This window comes from Vigna radiata, unplaced genomic scaffold (assembly GCF_000741045.1).
Source record: "Vigna radiata var. radiata cultivar VC1973A unplaced genomic scaffold, Vradiata_ver6 scaffold_459, whole genome shotgun sequence".
NCBI classification, from domain to species: Eukaryota; Viridiplantae; Streptophyta; class Magnoliopsida; order Fabales; family Fabaceae; genus Vigna; species Vigna radiata.
The window spans coordinates 72,362-81,190 of record NW_014543428.1 but is presented as its reverse complement, the minus strand read 5'-3'; the positions used below and the strand labels follow the sequence as shown (position 1 = coordinate 81,190).

Genomic DNA, 8,829 nt, shown 5'->3' with positions numbered 1-8,829 from the left:
GGGGGTGAGATTAATAATGAAGGGGGGTGCATCATGAAATGCACATTGTCAGCACATGTATTCCGTGCAACTCATGCTTTTTTCTAGAATTAAGCACATTCTTATTGCCTTGCCACGTGGATGCTGATCCACTTCTATCGACATTCATCCACACCATATTTGGCTTAATGGATTTACTATAAATCCATATGGCAGCACATGTAAAAGGCACTTTTGGATATTTGAGAGAATAGATATGCTGAAGCATTTCTAGCGTCTTCTCTCCACCGAGAGTCATATTCTTGTGCTTCTTCCACCTTATCCTCTAGCTTCCTTCCAATGGTGAAGGCCTTCTGAGTTATATCCATACCTCCAAAAGCACTTCAAACCATTTCACCGAATCATATCAACACTCCTCCGCTGCGCATCCATTTTACCTTACTCCATTTCATCCGGTGTTGCTGTCTTTGTCTTGGAAGCTCATGGACCTACTACATAGCTCAAGGATGGAGTTATCATTTGGTATTCAGAGCAAGGTTTCAGCCGCTACTGCCGTGAGCTAAGTTTTCCTTTTAATCCATACTGTCAAACACTTTGTTTTCTCCGTTTCTTTGCATCGAGTGTGTACTGTTCCATTGGTGTTCTGATTCCACTAGTTTCCTTCGAGTTATTTTCTTTGTGCCAACTTTATTTTGATTTCATTTTCATCATTTTATTCGGCCAAATCATATTTGAGTCTTTTAATTTTTGCAATCTATTCAGTTTTGTTAAAAGTCATGTGTAATTGCTTATGTTGTTTTCACAAATTCTGGTTCTAAAGTCGTGTGGTCTTGTATCTGTTAAATTTGAATGAATTCAACATTCTTTGCACAATTAAAAGAGCTATGACAGTCTCTATGAGGAGCTCAAGTGTATGAAATGTGTTGATCATTTCAGATTTGTGATTGAATCCAGTGTGTAAAGTTGAATCTGTGTGAATGTGATTCAAATTTGTAACTGCACCATGTGTGTTTGAGTCTGACTGATAATCTGGATTGCCTTTGTGGAATGTTGTAAATTGTGCATACCAAATGAACAGTGTTTTGTTTCACTGAATGAGTTGGATGCATCATCTCACAAGGTCCAGAAAACAAAGTCTAGCAGATTGGCCGAGTTGCATCTTCTTACCTTGAGTCTTTTCTGTTTTCAAATCTGATTCAGTTTAGAATTCGGTGCTGAATGTTCTAATTCCATTTCTAATGTCTTCATCAAGTTTGTTTTGTTGTATTGGAGTCTAATTAAGTGCTTAGATTCCATTTGATTCCATGTGCTTGAAATTGGATGGTGTAGTTGCTTGAATTAGCGTTAAAAGAGGAACTCAACCAGTGAATTTCTGAAACATTGATAATTAGCCTCAATTGGCAGCACAAACAAGTTTATATCCCTCATTTGGATTTGCCTGTGTTGCAAAATTTAAGTGTTTACTAATCTGGTGCAAATTCCTCTTCCAACCCATCAATTTCAGCCCCTAATTTTTCTGATACAAGTTTTTTTCTCTGCATTAATGTTTGTTGTTTTGGAACATCAATAATTGAGTAAGAATTGGTAGCAAAAGCTTGGTTTAAATGTAACATAAAGATCTGCTCAAAAGTCAAAAGAAAAATAACCAGCAGAAACAAAAAGCTGATTCAAACCGTGCCAACTCTGGTTTGGTTGATGTACCAGTTTCAGAAAAACTCATTCAGGCATTTTAACAAACAGTTTTGCCTAATTTTCATTTGAGTTTAAATTTAATCTTATACAACTTGTAACCGTTTTCTTGCTTTTTAAATCTACTCTAGAGCATTTTTTAGGATCATTTTGTTGTGCCTCCGTGTTTGAATTCCATTTTATTGCTTTATTTCCATTGTTGGAACTCTTGCCTACCACCTGTTTGTTAAAAGGTGCTGTAGTGCAGTTTCTGTGTTGAACACTTTCTACCAGCAACAACGTTTTGTGCACTAATCTCTGGAAGGATTTGTGATCTGGTTGAAGTGTCATCACAGGGGAAATTGATCCAGCTGAGATCCTAAACCATTGGTAGCACATTAGGGAGTGGATAAGTGGCGGAAAACACAAAGGAGCTTGACTCTCGGTGCTGCAGAAACTGAATCCGGAACTGCATAATTGCTGCTACAGCAGCTGTTGTTGTGTGTGTCAAACCTGATCCTACATCCAAAATTAACAGCTCCACTTTCAGCAACTGTGAGAATTGTGTGCTGCAACAATATCAAGCAGAATTTCCTTAAGAGAAGCCATAGTTGCAATTGCCTACTCCTTCTCTTTTAACTGTTCTGTCTTTGTTGTCCAGGAACTAATCTGCTGCATTTGTTCAGCTTCCATTTTTAACTAATAAGCTCAATTTCACCATTGCATCATTTCAGATCTACACAAATTTTGATCATTACATATCATCCAAATTCTGAATTTCATTTTTTGATATCACCAGATTTTATGCATTATACTGATTTGAAAGTAACTCACCTGGACAAATTGATTTTTGGATCAGAATTGAGTAAACTGACTTTGTTTTAATCATTTGGCTATCGATTTGAATGTGTAAAGCTAGTCAAGTTCAGATTTCATCAGAGTTTATCAAAGTACTGTTTGACTAGTGTGGTTTAAGAGCAATAACTTGTATTGCATCAGTCTTTAACAGGAAGTTTAATACAATTGAATTCACGAACCATCTTGTGATTGGTTAAGTGATAGTCTGGAAGTCTCTGCTGGAATTTGGTGTGATCTATTTGTGCAGAATGCTTTGGGAATGTTTGAAGAAAAACAACCTTGTAGATTACAGTCTACATGCAACTGCAGAATCATAAAGAATGCTATGCAGATTTGAACTGGAAAATGTCATATAATTAGCTGCAGCAGAGTCATCAAGCTGAACTGGTTGAGCGTTGGAACAACTATTACAGCAGAATGCAAAGTGAGAGCAAAGTTGGATGCATTCTCCACATCAATTGTGCACAACCGAGAGCAAAAGTTTTGAAAGGCAAAGGAGAATTTGTAAGGCTGCAACAGAAAACTGAAAAGGAAAGTGAAACCACAAGCTAGGAGACTCCAAAAGTAGCCAACACATGAATTTGAACATAAACCAGAATGTGGCAGCCACTGTTCTTAGCTTCCTTTGTAATTGTTTTGTTCATTTTGGTTAGGTTTTCTGTGTTAGATTTCTTTAAATTGTAAAAGGCCATTCAAAGTCCAAGTTGTCTTGGAAGAGTCCTTGGTGCTCTCTTGGCAAAACTTTTCTTGTGTGTTTTAATTTTTGTTACACATTTAGGAGTTACATTAGAGTCCGACATTAGAGTCCTAGCATTTTCTTTGATTATTTGAGTCATCTTTTTGTGATCATAAAAGTGATTTTTGAGTTACAATAACTAAGTAAGTAGCCTANAACACTTTTGGCAAGGANAAGGCTTGGTANTTAAGCAACCCTAGTGGTTCACCTCCCTTACCTGGAATTTGTTCTTTGGTGAAAACTAAGTAATTGTAACACAAGAAAACTTTTAGAAACAAAAATGTCTTTTTATTCATCTAGGTTGTCTAGTTCATACATTAAGGATGATTTGTGTACTAAAGCTAGAAGAATTCCCTTCTTTGGTAAAGATACAAATGTTTTAACATACCTAGTTTAGGAAAAAGAAATTAATCAAATGCATTCTGATCTTCTTAAGCAAAGTGAAATTGAGTCTTATAGTACAATTGTTCTTTCTAGAGAGTGTGAATCTCGTGTTCTTAGTTTATATCTCTCTAGATTAGAAAAACATGCACTAGAGTGGTGGGATGAAAGACAATATTGGGTTCATCAAGGTAGAAAATCCACTATTGAAAATTGGTATGATTTTAGATCGTGCATGAGAAGAAAGTTTGTGCCTCCTTTGATTAAAAGAAACTTGGAACTTATGAAAGATAGTATTGAAGAGGGAAAATTATTTCTTGCGAGTTTAAAAGATCAAGGTTTCTTTCGGAGAGAAATAGAGTTTGGGGCCAGACTTTAAGAATTAAGGGATAAGAAAAGAGAAAGAGAAATTCAAAGAAGAGAGCTAGAAAGAAGAGAACAAGTGAGAAGAAAGAAGGAGAGAATAGAGAAAGAAAGAAGAGAGAGGGAAAGGAGAGAAGATGAAGAAAGAAAGGAAAGAGAAGAAGAGAGAAGAAAAAGAGAGGAAGAGGAAACAGAAGAAGAGAGAAGAAAAGAGGAAGAGAGAATAAAAGAAAAAGAAAGAGAAGACAAAGAAGAAATTGAAAGAAAAGAAGTGGAAGAAAGTGAACAAAAGCAACTAAGAGCAATATCTCCTCCAACCACAATGGAATCGAAACTATTAAGGGGAGGTTTTCTATCCTTTCATTTTTCTTCATTTATTTTTGAAAGTCCAATATATCACTTTTCTCTCCAAGAATTTGCCATGCCATCTTTAAAAATGATAAAACCTTCTATACATGGCAATTCACAACTTGGGTTAGGGTTACTTTTATGGGTACCACTAACTCAATAGACAAATAAAATTTCAAAAGAAGAAAGGTTTCTTCGTAGTATTAAACTTGAACATTTTAAAATTAAGAAACCTTCTTCTAAACATGTTCTTTTATATATTTTGGTGGGTCATAGAAAACTAATTAGTGATATGTTTAATGCTTATTGCAGGTGGATATTTGACCCTGGAGGAATTCTAGTGAAGTCTAAAAAAATAAGTCCTTAGGCGAACCATCAGATTTGAGGACAAATCCTTTCCAAGAGGGAGGGGATGTTACGCGGGGGCCAAGCCCAACAAATAAAGTACAACAACCCAAACCAAGGAAAAGGGTAGAAGAGTCATTTTCACAAAGGGAAGCGGGTGAGATTAATAATGAAGGGGGGTGCATCATGAAATGCACATTGTCAGCACATGTATTCCGTGCAACTCATGCTTTTTCTAGAATTAAGCACATTCTTATTGCCTTGCCACGTGGATGCTGATCCACTTCTATCAGCATTCATCCACACCATACTTGGCTTAATGGATTTACTATAAATCCATACGGCAGCACATGTAAAAGGCACTTTTGGATATTTGAGAGAATAGATATGCTGAAGTATTTCCAGCGTCTTCTCTCCACCGAGAGTCATATTCTTGTGCTTCTTCCACCTTATCCTCTAGCTTCCTTCCAATGGTGAAGGCCTTCTGAGTTAGATCCATACCTCCAAAAGCACTTCAAACCATTTCACTGAATCATATCAACACTCCTCCGCTGCGCATCCATTTTACCTTACTCCATTTCATCTGTTGTTGTTGTCTTTGTCTTGGAAGCTCACGAACCTACTGCATAGCTCAAGGATGGAGTTATCGGTTCATTTCCAATCAATCTAACATTTCCAAGAATATCCATATTGTTGACTCTCTCGCAAGTGTACCAGATCGTTTCAAGTAATATAATTGGTAAAACCCAATATCGTTCTTCCCAAGAGACTCGAAGGCCTTATCGTTCGTGCAAATTGAAATTGTAAGACTTGTAAAGAAAATTAATTGGTGGGAATGCAAAAACACAAAATAAACATGCAAATGCGGTTGATTCAATTGACGAGAAAAAGACTATGGATGAATGGAGCTGTTGGGGGTTTACAATTTCATCTTATCCGTTCTTTCTTATCTACTCCTCTTTTTTAATTTGCTTTGTTATCTAATTGTCATGCAAACTTTCTTAGTCTACCCTTAACCCGATCCCTCGGCGAAAAGAACCTATTACTAACTATTGGCTTGCTATCCCTAGCCTCCCCTAGTAATTAAGAACGCGTTAAGAACAAAAGCAAAAACAATTGATCATCCTACCCCCCTATCCCTAGGTTGTATTGCTTAATCAAGGAATTTCTCCCCAGTTCATGACAGTACCGTACGCTCCCGTATCAATAAAGACAAACAAAAGTTATCGAATATTTTATTGATTTCACTTAGTTTATTGTGCTAGAATTAATCAGGGAATTGTGCTTAATTGTCCGGTATTTTCCCGTTTTTACTAATTGTGCTTAATTTGATCAGAAATTCTTATTTTAATTAATTTGAATTGTCTGAGACTAATTATTTGCATTATTAATTGTAGGGAAATATTGAATAATATTTTGGGACTTAAAGAGAATTGACACATCAATTATATTCTCTAATGGCAAGGGTAGAGATGGTGTCATGGCTTGGAAGAAAAATATGCACACGGCTTTTGGGCCTTTTAAAAATAACACATTACTTTCAATTTGAATAAAAAATAAGGAGGAGCACATTGTGTCACGGGTTGAAAGGAAATGGGCTTCATTAAGCTGCCACGACCCAGAAAACTTGAAGCTGCAGCTAGCAGCAACACTTCACGGCCCTGGTCCAGCAAGTCAAAGACTGCAGCCTTCAAACGGGTCTGCACGTGAGCATCACACATCCACCAAGTTTGGAGCAACAGCTTGTAGCAGCACCAACTAGCACACACGGCCCATGGATTCAGAAAGGGTCCGGACGGTAAATATGCAGCAACAACATTATTCTTCATGCAGCTAGGAGAGGTGTGTGCTTGGAAAAGGAGGAGCATCCAGCAGCTGCCCACACTGGAGAAGTCACGGTCTTGCACTGCACGCACACTCCACGGCCCAACAAACTTTGCACGCAGCATCAACACCTATTACACACACACACGCTCCGTCACTTGGGCTTCACATGGACAGCAACACTGCAACGCACACCAGCTTGGAGTCCAGCAGCATTTGGTGGTGCAGCGGCAATTTCAGCTGGCAGAGAAAGGGCACACGCACACAGCAGGCCCTCATCTTTATCCAGCAACCTTCATCCAGCTGCAGTCCAAGATTGAAGAGAGGGGTGTGTTTGGAGTAAAAGCAACCAGCAGCGACAACCCACAAACCTAGGAACCTCCACGCACACAGCAAAAACAACTGCAACACGGCCCAAAAGATGAACATGCTACCACAAGGCCCTGCAGACCAACCCCATCCACGGTTCAGCATAACATTTGGAGGTGCAAGCAGCTTGAGCAACTTTCAACATGGACCGAGACACTGCAGCTTGGATTGGGCAGCCCATAAACCCACGGTCTAGCACGTAGGGCAAGAGGAGACACTGTTACATTGGGAATCTTTATCTCTGGAATGGGAGCCGCCAAAGAAGGGGGAGCATTTTTTTATGTTGCATTGAATTCTCTCCAGCATACGGACAACCATAATGTAGCGTCTGGGAAGATTTTTGATTTTTGAAGGGGTGCAGCAGCACCCCACGTAGGAGAATGAAGAGCATGGTTTGCTCCAGTAGCTTTCGTTTTCTTGCTTTTATTTACTTTTGGACAGAGAATGATATATACAGTCTATAACTGTGACGTGACGGTGATGAAATTGGAATGCATTAACTTCTTATTCATTTAGTTTATTTCATTGTTCACTCATTTATTTTTCTTAAGTGTTGTCTCCGTAAATGAGATGCTTTTGTTGATGACTGCATATTTTTCTTTAACATTTCCGTTTATGAGCAATTTAATATTGATGCATTTTTCATTTGTGCACGCAAGTTTAAATTTGAAGTTTCCTTGCTTTTAAATTGCTTTCAACGTTGATACATTTTGGGAGATGTGATGCACACGGTTATGTCCAGAAAAGAAGAGTTCCATGAGAAATCTTATTGGCGTTTAGATTGGTTAGAATTTATTATATTTTATTCTAAGCTACAATGCACATGCCATCTATAAGTTCAGCATAGCGACTTTCATCTTCAATTAGTTCATGCATCTTAGTATTAAATGCTTTACTTTAGTGTTTCTATTCCATTTATTTTTATGTTGTTTACTTTGTTCAATTTTGATAATTTATCCGTGATGTTCGCTTAAATTAGTCGGGTTGGTTATTAATAAAATGACTTTGCTTCCCAGAGACTTTTGAACTTTAAATTCCCATACTGCTGCTTTGATTCTGCTCAATATTTAATCTGTTATCTGCCTGCGATTAGGTATACGCTTTGTTGCCTAATCGGTGTCAATTCTTCGCCTAGTTGATTAGACTGTACGGTGGATGACTGATTAATTTTGTGCATTGCATTCGCTTAGTCTGTAATTTGAAGACCGAATTAGCCTTCGCTTAGTTGGGTCATTCGTGTCGGATTTGGATTAGAGTAGTATGTACTTGTCTTTGATCTGGGATTTGAAGCATAGTGATTGAGTTAATGACCAATCATTTTTATTCTGCATTTGATTTCGTTTGCATTTCTGTTTGCATCCGTCTTTTGATTTAATTCATCCGCATTCACAAACCTTTCACAAACCCCCTCCCCACTTCGTGTTTGACCTGAGACTCGAACCACAGTTTGGTCCTTGAGAGACGACCTAGGAGTCACTTCCTAACTATACTGCATTTCTCATATGCAATCAAATTTGTATGGGCCGCGACACCCATCAAAATTTTGGCGCCGTTGCCAGGGACCAACGATTCGGTTTTAGGTATTTTGTTGTGTTAGTGTGTGTTGTGTTTTGTCTTGTGTTGTGAGTGTGTCGTTCTGTTTGTATGTGTTCGTCATTGTGTGTGTTGCATTTAGATAAACTTTAGTTGCATATTTTCATTGCATTCTTCTTATCCCCCTTCTTTCTCTCTACATGTCCACCTATCTTGATTTTGTGAATACTGCTTCTTCTGCCTATGTCCATGACTATGATTCTCCTTCTGCAATTAACTCCGATATTGCTTCTCATGCATATTCTGCTGATTTCTATGTTGAGAGCAATATGATTCCTCCTCCAGCTCATGAGAGTGCTCCTAGGGAGCCATTTCCACTTGATGAGGAGGATATTCGTTGTGTTTTCAACACTGGACTGATATAT

General features: G+C 38.0%; 1 long non-coding RNA gene across 1 annotated transcript; it reads left to right on the top strand.

Annotated features, from left to right (window-relative positions):
- Positions 1–201: 201 nt before the first annotated feature.
- On the top strand, positions 202–3,315 carry LOC111241126. Its single transcript, XR_002666913.1, has 2 exons — positions 202–2,202; positions 2,753–3,315. It is a non-coding gene; the product is annotated as an uncharacterized LOC111241126 (long non-coding RNA).
- Positions 3,316–8,829: the final 5,514 nt, after the last annotated feature.